This window comes from Saccostrea cucullata, unplaced genomic scaffold, assembly GCF_032062105.1.
Source record: "Saccostrea cucullata isolate Sc308-1 unplaced genomic scaffold, CSIRO_AGI_Scuc_v1 ctg17703, whole genome shotgun sequence".
In the NCBI taxonomy this organism is placed as follows: domain Eukaryota; kingdom Metazoa; phylum Mollusca; class Bivalvia; order Ostreida; family Ostreidae; genus Saccostrea; species Saccostrea cuccullata.
The window spans coordinates 1-10,978 of record NW_026930017.1 but is presented as its reverse complement, the minus strand read 5'-3'; the positions used below and the strand labels follow the sequence as shown (position 1 = coordinate 10,978).

At 33.4% G+C, this 10,978-nt stretch overlaps 1 long non-coding RNA gene across 1 annotated transcript; it reads right to left on the bottom strand.

Moving 5' to 3' along the window:
• Positions 1-1,010: 1,010 nt before the first annotated feature.
• Positions 1,011-2,533, bottom strand: LOC134282729 (uncharacterized). Its single transcript, XR_009995342.1, has 3 exons — positions 2,348-2,533; positions 1,439-1,642; positions 1,011-1,282 (listed from the first exon to the last, which is right to left on the bottom strand). It is a non-coding gene; the product is annotated as an uncharacterized LOC134282729 (long non-coding RNA).
• Positions 2,534-10,978: the final 8,445 nt, after the last annotated feature.

The window sequence follows — 10,978 nt, the reverse complement described above, 5'->3', positions numbered from 1 at the left end:
GGATCTATTTCCTCTACATTGTTCTAAATATAGATTGAGAAATCCCAAAATGATACAAATTGTTTTGGAAAGCTATTTAAACGACTATACCTTTTTTTTCATGTGAACAAAACATAAGCAAATATATGTTTTCGGGTGAGGGTGGTAAGAAGAGGATGCAGGGACCCCTTCAACCCTTTTACTAAACAACAATTTTTTACTTTTTGGCAGTCAGTTTTCCCTGATAAAACTCAAAATCTATCCTTTGAAAAAAAAGATCGACCGACATTACATTTTTGTCATGGCAACTAAAATTGATTAAAAACTTAAAATTGATACGACTGGTAAGGCTTTTTTACATTTTAATTCTGATTTCCTAATGTATTTTGCTAGGACTTAATTAAATGCAAGCAAGTAATGGGCTTTATCATTTTATCAGTGAATCATATAATAAAACAATTATTGCTGTTTTTTCGGTGAATACAATGATTTAGCCCGTCGGGACTCTGTGAATACTTTACTCCTCAGATGGCTAAATCATTGTATTGTCCTCATAAAACAGCAATAATTGTATAATATTTAAACTTTATTCCATGATAATCAGCGTGATTAATTATATAATACTACCTGATATTGTTCTGAAAAAATACCAATATTTCTATGACTCGCCTATAAGTCGGACAGAGACATTTTTTGGACCAAAAATCAACTCCCCAAAACGATTTTCAGACGAATATACATGTATATACATGTATATATTCGGCCTTCGCAGGATTTGATCACGTGCCCAACCAACTTCAATTTCCATTGAAGTTTTTAATTTTTTTTATTTATTTCTTAATTGTTTGTTTGTTGGGAACAGTATATACTTAAAATGTCAATTCATTACAAAGCGACCATTAGGAAAAATATTATATTAATAAATTAACATTTCGAGATAAATGATAAACACCTTTCCAACAGCACATGCTTCTGACCACCAAAAAACACATTTTTTGACGATAAAACTCGTGCTTTATATACATTATCACGACAACAAACAAACAGGGAACAACAAATTACATGTTTGCGTGCTAAAGATACTTCAGTGTAGCAAATTGCACATAGAAAAAATATAACAAATTTGGAATTATAATGAGATAACAATGAAAATTAAGGAAGAAAGTAATACTTATGCTACAGTTTGGTCCTGTGTAACCTTCGCTGCAGACATAGCATGCTCCATTGTTAACGTCACAAACTTCACAATTCTTAGACTTATTACAGGGGAGACAGTCCTCACCATAATGGTCAGTTTCACAACCTGTAGAAAATTATGATTTAAAAGAGTCTTTTTTTAATTAAAACATGTATTATGTACATGTAGGTCAATAAATATCATATATAAATAAGTATGGTCATTGTGCTTTTTAAGCTGACAAGTAAAACATCAGCCGCAAATTAAAGATTCTCAACTCACCAATTATTTCTATTTCACATAGCTCAATTTCGAAAGAGTTTATATAATCAAACCATATATAAAAGTAAATGTATGATCCTGTGCGTTGAATATCAAAGTCTACTGTGTGTGGAACTTCGGTTCTAAATGAATCAGTGATGTAAAATGGCCAGTCATAAGTGTTATCGTAGTTCTGGAAATACGTTGCGTTTGAAGAAAAATTCCCTGTAAGAGAGTTTATTTAATTGTTATTTATGTTTTAAGTACTAACATTTAAGATTAAGAAAGAGTTTTTTCAGTTTACCACTGAGGATTTTCTATAAAGCTATCTTTTTTATTTTCAAATCTGGATAGATTTTAAATGGGGAATTGTGTTCCATGGTAAATATACAAATACATGTATATGTGTACATCTTACGGTCATGTAAAACTTTTTTTTTTTTAAATCAATTTGCATGTTTAAAATTCCTAATTAAAGCTATTAAAATGATCAGCAAAAAAATTTAACATCATTTGTTGATTAACAAAGGAGATACAGAACTTAAAGTTCTTCATAATGTAAACAGGGCTCGTGCCCTGTTTTTGTTAACATATAGCAAATATCATATTTAAAACAATAAAAGAGTTAGCAAATCACTAGAAACTGTCTAATCGTATTAAGAATGGACTTCTTCATAGAAAAAATATGCTTTGAACGAACATGTATTTTAATATATATTTAACGTAATATGTAAACAAATTCATTGCAGGAATCTTGCTAACATTGAAAAAGTTTGGAGCTCTAAAGCTGAAATTTAACTTTGTTGAAAAATCATTAAAAATACTTTTTCAACTGAAACTGTGTCTATCTGCCTTAAAATCAATGGCATGTACGTAAAAAATATGAAAATTTGTATGTATTAGACTTTTGTTAAGACATAAAATAATTACCTTTGAATACAAGCCTTGACAACTTTATGTTATATGTCGTTTGAAGGTATATGTTAAAATAAATGTTGTATCCATTGAAACGTTCACAGGTGTCGACTCCATCTCCGTTGGTAAGGTTTTCAGTATTGAAGTTAGTGGATCCACCATTGTCATAACTATGGCCTGACACCGTCCTTCCAATCGCTACATTACCTGATAAGAACAAAATGTTGACCAATATATATATATATATATATATATATATATATATATATATATATATATATATATATATATATATATATATATTTGTGACAATCGATTTAGAAATTTCTATATTTAATAACTTAGGTTACAGTATTTATCTTAATCCAATATCAATATTAATAATGTATCATATTGCAGTCTTTAATTTCGCCGCGTTCCATCGAAATCAGATTGAAGCGAAGTTATAAGCATTCAAAGCTAATACAATATTATTACAACTACTAAATTTCTACAATTTTAAGAAAGTTTCTACAACTTTTAAATTTAGTTCAGAGCCATATTCAACGGCGAGACAGCTTGAGTACGTGTTCGAAAAACCTTTCTAGGATAGACACCTATATCAAGATGCCATTTGTAGAATCAGAGCATACAGAGGTATTCATCAGAGGACAAACAATATCAAGGATGACTGTATTCTGCTGATACCCCAAAAAAATGAGTATTAAACTTTTCACATGCTTATGTTTTTTTGAAAGTGTAATATCCAAGGAATAATTTAGACAAGAAAAGTGTATGTTAGAGTTCAACTAAGAGAGATTAAACCTCTTGAACATGGGTCAAAATAGAGCGTTTGAAAGTGTGTTTGATTAAACTTTCAAACAATTCATTTTTAGTATATAAGTAGACCCTCCTCCTCCCCATCTTGGTATCCCTGACCCAGGGGCCTTGAAATTCACAATTCTGGAAGAAGAGACCATCATAACTATGTAAATAGTTCATCTGCTTATTACCCAGGAGTAGAGAAAAAGATTTTCATACTTAGATGTAATGTATTTTCACCGTATAATTATTATAGAGCCACATCATAACCCCTGACCCTGGGGTCATGGATATCACAATTTTGGTAGAAGCATTCTTGCTCATCATACCTATGTACTTAAAGCTGACATGAACTCTTAAAAAGGCATCAGTTTTCATCTTTGTACGACTTACTACATTCCTGTACGCCCTTGTCCGACATATTTGTTCGATTCCGCCATATTTAGTCGAAGATTTTTGGCCACCTGTACCTGCTATATATAGCCCTGTAGAACTGTTTCACTTGAGTGATTTTCTAGTCTGGCTGTCGACATGTACACATCTCCGATAGCATAGTTTTTAGAAGTCCAGAAACTGACCAATACATGTTTGAAAAGTAAAAATTCAACAAAAAATAGAACTATACCGAGAATTAAATTATTTTTGAATGCATTTGCTGCAAAATAAAAAGTACACTAACACGGAACACATTTATGTACAGCAAAAATCCATGCAGGTCGAGAAAACGCGTCAAACGCAGTGATAAAAACATTTACCTGAATACTGCTATCGTTACAGGGATGTGCACATGTCGAAAGAATTATCCTATTTTACTTTTATTGAAAAATGCATCTCAGAAGTCATGTAATCCATTGCTAACTCAATAGTAAAAGATGCTTGGACACACGTGGCCCATGCCGATCATTTTATTTGGTCAGGGAAAATGTCAAAGGTTGGTATTTACATAAAATTTATGATTACATGGTTTAACTTCATTAAATCTATAATAAAGCATGCGTTATTACGAATCATTCACCTTATGAAGCCTGATCTGAAACAGATTAATTTTTATCAAATAAATACTATGTATAGGCCTGCTTTATTAGAACTAACATAATTTGATTTAAAGTTATTTATAATTTTATGTACAATGAAAGAAAAAAAGTGAGCAAGTTCACATACCCCACGCTTCCCCAAAAGTCGAAGTGCTGAAATTCCAGAAAAAAATAAAGGAATCGTAATTTCCATGTATTATGCTCATCTATACACATTGTGTCCTAAATATCTGCAAAGAAATTGTGTGCAGCGGTTTATGAGGAATTGCGCTGACAACCTGCTCATCTCTATATTCAAGATATGGCCAAAATATAAATGTAAAAGTGCGCAAATTCCCGAAAAAATAAGAATTCGGAATTTTCTGGTGATGTGCAAATTTACACACACATTGTCTCCTATAAATATCTGCAAAGTTCGACAAAACTCTGTGCAATGGTTTATGAGAAGTTGCGCTGACAAAAAAAAAGAAGAAAAACTAGAGCAAAGCTCGTTGCAAAGCAACGAGAAGGTCTTCCGTCCTGTTTTGACCGGAAGTGACGTCAGCAAAAGGAAAGCAATGAGCTTAGTCGTCTCCAGTCACTTTATAATTTCAATCAATTTTGCATCAAAACCTTAAATAATAAGCTATTTTTGGCTACTTCCGGTTTGACCGCAAGTGATGTCGATGGACAGAAAATTAAGTTTTGTGCTTCTTGTGATATATGTTACCCAAAAACTTGTCAAGAACAGCAAAAATATGCATTTTCTGACTACTTCCAGTTTGACCGGAAGTGACGTCGCCGGACGCATTTTGACGACTTCATTAGATTAAGCTTGACATTTTGAACAACATTGCTTCTTGGATGTATCACAAATTCTCAATACTTTTTGAGATATCTGGAAAAAACTTTTGGCCCCTCTAGATCCCTTAATTTAGGGGTCAGCCCTTTTCGAGATATCATTCAAAAGATCTTGTAAATCTGCACAAATTTTGTTCTATATGTTTTAACAAAATATTTTTAGTTTAGAAGATAAAAAGCAAAATATGTGTAAATTTTCGTCCTTTTAGGCGTTCTAATTTTTGACCCCTATATAGCACCATTTTGAATAGCGAAATCGAAAAACAAAAACCACTATGCACAACTACAATCCTTCTAATATCTAAAATCAGTAGAATTTTTGCTCCAGCTTTAGCCGTCTCTGAGCCTTTGTCTGGAAACGAAAGCCTATAAATTTTCGTTTGAAGGGAAATAACTCAAAACCGGAAGTGACTTTTTGAAATTTTAGATAGCTTTCTGATAGAGTTTAGTAACGTCTATCAACTCTGAAAATTTGAGCAAAATCCATTGAGAAATGAGTGAAATATCAGGCCTCAAAGTTGGCGTCTAGGAAAACGAAAAAAAAAAGAATAATAAGAATAATCTTAATCATCAGAATCAGTAGAAGGTCTTCCGCTGGAAACGGAAGACCTTAAAAAGACTGACTGACGGGTCAAAAACATTATACCTCAGGCAACTTATTGCGAGGAGTATAATAAACGAGTTTGATTCTGTGGTGCAATGATAATGAAAATAGAATTTAATGTGAATTAAGTTTCTAGACATAAATAAGTTATGATTATTAGAAAAAAATATAGGAAGAGAGAGCAAACTCCCCATGAGAATTCCACATTCTACCTACAATTAGCTTTTTAAAAATTCTCTTGTCTGTTGTCCAGGTCCAGGTTCGACACGTACGTTTGAGAAGGTATTTGAGAAAGTCCCCAAAGTTCCCATTCCTGTGATGTATATTTCACGTTTATTATATCCCCCGCTTGAAAATTGGGAGGGTATATAGTAATCGTTATGTCCGTCCGTCTGTCCGTGCGTCTGTCTCTTACGCTTTGGGGTACCAATCTCTTATCCGCAAATCATCTTGTACCACTTAGTGAAATTTAATGAAACTTTCACAGACTCTTAGGTATATTACATATTACCATTGTGCAACTCCTATTTTACTTTTCAGGGGTGTAGCAACAGGGGGGGGGGGGGGGGGGGGCTGCCCCCACTTTTTTCTGCGACCTAACTTATACTATAGGAAATGTTAATTGAAGGTGTGGTTTTGTTTTGTTTTGTTTTGTTTTTTTGCTTGTCAACTTTTTCAGGTAATTAAAAATTATTCTCTGACTGGCCACCACTTTCAAATACGATGCTACGTGCCTGCTTTTTGATTCGACACATATTTTGGGTTTAGCAACAACAGCAAAATATGGACTTTTGCCATTATAACTACATGGGAGGCGGGGTATCATTTAGTGAGCTCATTGCTCACAACACCTCTAGTTTCTCATTCAATTTGGGCGTTTGGGTTAATTTTTTGTTCAAATTAAAATTATTATCCAATTTATGAAGTTTCGACATCCCGTCTGAGAAAAATCCATGATCATTTCTAAGGCTTAATAAATGGTACAGCACAAAGTGCGTAGGATCTTATACCTATTATTGCCCTAACGGACGGAAGAGGTAAGGAGAAAGAGAGAGAAAGTTCAATTTACAAAGAGTTAATAAAAATTATCCGTATTCAACCAGTGTCAAGTATCCCTACTCTAGCTCTTAAAATTATCTCTCAAATACTCCTAAAGAAATTATTTTTATACAAAAAAAAATAGCTAGACTATCAGGCAGGGATGCTGAAATCTCGAAAGACTCTCTGTAACAACATAAAACAGTTACATTCCTCAAAATGCACACACTTTGTGGTCGAAGTGACACAGTTTTAAAAAAAATCTCAAAATAGAATTCGGCAGAAATGTCTGTCTTCCAAGAATATTTAAATAACGGTCATGTCAATTATTTTTGCATGCCCCCTCCCCCCCCCCCCCACCTAAAAAAATCAAATGCCTAAATGTCAGTTTGAACAGGGGATGGCCTTTCTCCGTGTTTGTGTGTGTGTGTGTTAAAGAACGTATAGATGTACACATAAAAATTTGTATTCTGGTTAATTGCTTATAAGATTTGAAGTAAATAATTACCGTACCTCAAATTACTTGGTTTAGATTTGAGATTAGTACTAAAATAATCAGTTATAATTGACAAATGAATTTTGCGACGCAAACCAACTGCAGACTATATACATGACTTTGTATAGAATGTATATTAGAAGTACATGGAAATAAACAATTCACAATTATAGCTTATGAACAGCAGTTTAATACTTTAACCCCCCTCTTTCAGCCGCGCAAATACCAAATAACTTCTCTTTCCACTTGTGATATTTTCCCTCATCAAAATGTTATCAGCACGGACTAAGTGTATCGACGTGCTATTCTGTACGGAGTAATGCAGTGTGTTAACTATTGAGCTTTTATGGAGTTTATTTCTTTTTTGTGATGCATATTTCAATAAATGGGATTCAGGGTGTATATCACTTGACTTGTGACATCTTCGAACCGATGCAGTAACCTTATTTCCAGGTATGAGTACGTTTACAGCGTTCGGGGCGTTTTCTGGATATGCATCAATTGCATCTTTAGGACCTGCAAATCAAAGACGTAGGTTGTTTTGTTTCATTCAAATGATATAATTTCAAAATGTGTTTGCAGATTTTACTGCTTTTTATTTCAAGTTTATTCTGCATAAATTGGCGCATTGTAACATACGTACTCATGCATCTAAATTTCTCTTCCAAACTTGCATTTTTTTCCTTTTGATTCAAATCAATAATTCAGAAATATGATTATTATGTTGTTTGTTGTGGTTTTGAAATGTCTTGATCACCTCATGTGTTCTCATATGCTTTACCATCGGAGCTGTGCACAAGTCGATACCCAAGCCAAAAAATCATTCAAGTGTAACGACCACATTGGGGTATATATCGTTACAATGAGACAATGTATCTGAAAGAAATATGGCGGAATACGGCTATAGTTGGTATGAAACAAGTCGTACATAAATGAAAATGTTGCGTTTTTAAGAATTCATGTCAGCTTTAATTAGTTTATTTAATACCTAGGAGCAGAGACGAAGATTTTCACAGATTTTATGCATTTTCACTATATAATCAATAGAATACCGCCCTAACACCATAACCCCTGACCCTTGGGCCATAAAATCCACAATCTATGTAGAACACTCTTGCTCATCATAACTATGTACTTAATTAGTTTATTTCATACTCAGGAGCAGAGAAGAAGATTTTCAAAGAAATAATGCATTTTCTCTATATAATCAATAGAGCCCCGCCCTAACACCATAACCCTTGACCCTGGGGGCCATAAAATTCACAATTTTGGTAGAGGCACTGTTGCTTATCATAACTATGAACTTAATTAGTTTATTTAATGCCTATGAGCAGAGAAGAAGATTTTCAAAGAATTAATGCATTTTCATTATATAATCATTTAATTTCTATAAAATACTTGATTCTGATTGGATAAAAAATTCTTTTGATAACTGCATCAATAAAATCTAGAGTTCGCTTGAACTAAGCAGCCGGAACTACTTTGACAGTCGTTACATGTATATTCCAGCTTCCAGATTACGTTTCGAAGGAATAATTAAATACTTTTGCTTTTGATAAATATTTTCCTGAATTTCGGAACCTGTCCGTTACGTTCCTGACTTACTTTCTACTTTCGCTTTTTCATTTTGAATTATTCCCCTTTGCTAAACAAATGAAATCGTCTGCATGACGACAATACAGTTACGGGAAAGAAGGAAATAAATCGTTTAATCGGCATACTTTGCTTAACACTTTACAACTTACAAAATTGTTATGCAAAATAAACTGAATCCTCACGTCATATATTTTCTGAAATATAACTTTACCATTTCCCCGCAAGCACTTTCTACGCAGGGTACAAGTTTCTCTACAAGTTTAGCGTAAATAATGTCATGAAGTAATATTTTGATTATAAAATAATTTTTCTTATTTAATAAGATTAAGCAAGTATGAAAAAGTTGGAATTTGGCAATGAATTGAAGATTTATTGAACTTTTTAAAGTGCGTGAAAATGCGTGATTGCGGGGAAACGGTAAATGCGTGATTTTGCGTCAGAAATAGGAAATGGTATATGCGTTAAAATGCGTGACTGCGGGGAAGGGGGTTAAATGTTTGACTTTGAGATGTCTGGTATGAAACAATAGAAACAATAAAGCTCTGAAAAAATGTTTTATTATGCTACCAAAGCGGGGAAAACCGTAAATGTGTTAAATCATGGGAAACGAGTGATCGAGGACACTATGAATATTGAGGACGGAATTCTTTAATCTTGAACTATTTGCGGCAGACTCTTTCAGGTTTTACAGCATTGACAGGTTGTGATAGGTATATATTCGGTTTGAAATTCAGATGTAAAGATGCGCAAATGAAATCCAACATTTCTGTGACCTAGAACTGTAAGGATATTTGAGTAGCTTTTCTTTACATTTACAAACTTGGGTAACTTACCGAGGAAAATATACCCAGAGGGATAACACAACAGGTACTTTTTGTGATAAAGAACTGTAAATTATTTCGGAGACTGTTGGTAATCACACGACAATATTTGAGAACGTTTTTCGTTAGCATGGTTGGAGCCATTTTGAATTTTCAGCAACGTTTACGTTATGGCGATGTATTCGTGCGCACTGTTTTTGATGCATAAATTTAATTAGAAAAGTGAAAGAAACTTTCATTTTATCAATTTAAAATCATAATTAAATGATAAGAAATGAATGTAATATTTTTTTCTTTGATCGATGTATCAAAGAAAAATTTGTCAATGCGCTACGCGCATTGATGAAGTTTTCCGTCCAAATTTTTCATCAATGCGCTATCGATCAAAGAAAAAAATATGACATTCATGTCTTAAATCAATAGAGCCCCGCCCTAACCTGAGTTTACTCAGGTGACCTAAATATATATATATCTACTATACTATAAACAAAACAAGGCATGAAACTAGCCTCCATGTTGGATTTCGCTAAGGGGCACTTTCTGGTTAATAGCGAGAATTTCTCGCCAAAGTCGGGTCTTTCTCAGACATCGGGAGCTCTCATTTATTGAAATAAAATCACATCAGACTGAACCTTGCAGTATGTTCGCCGCATTTACGCGTTTTCTAACATTTCTATGGCCTTTCCTCGACCGGAAGTTGAAAGTTTCCCAGGTTTTAGACAATTCGATCGGCGTTGACTTTCATAGACGTTTCAAGGGAAATTTGACGTTTTTCGTAGACGAAAAGTCAGAATGAACGAGGAGCAAAGTTTGGCTATAAAAATAGTAAAAGCAGGACATAACCTTATTTTAACTGGGCAAGCTGGGTCTGGTAAAACATATACACTAATCAGTGCTCCATCCTTAAGTAAACACTGCTAACGTCTACTATAATTATGTTCCCCAAACGAAGTTGGGGAACATATTGTTTTTACTCTGTTTCTTCTTATTATTATTATTATTATTAAGGTCTTCCGTCTTCACGGAAGACCTTATAGTGATTCTACTGTTTCTTATTATTAAGGTCTTCCGTCTTCACGGAAGACCTTATAGTGATTCTATTGTTTCTTATTATTCTTATTATTATTATTATTATTATTCTTTTTTTTGACAAAATTTTGTGCAGGCGATTTCTCGAAAACTATTCAGCGGTTTTTCATGAAACTTTCACAAAATATGTGTCATTATATGAAGTTGTTACATCCGAAGAAAAATTTGGAAAATTCGCTTCTGGTGCCAAGTTATGGTCAATTTCCTGATTTTAAAATGCAATTTTGTCGTGCACTTTTATCGAAAATGGTAAAGTATATGATATGGAGACTTATTGGAGATGATAGATCATGACTTTGTGGTTTGCAGAATTGCCTTTTCGTGCGT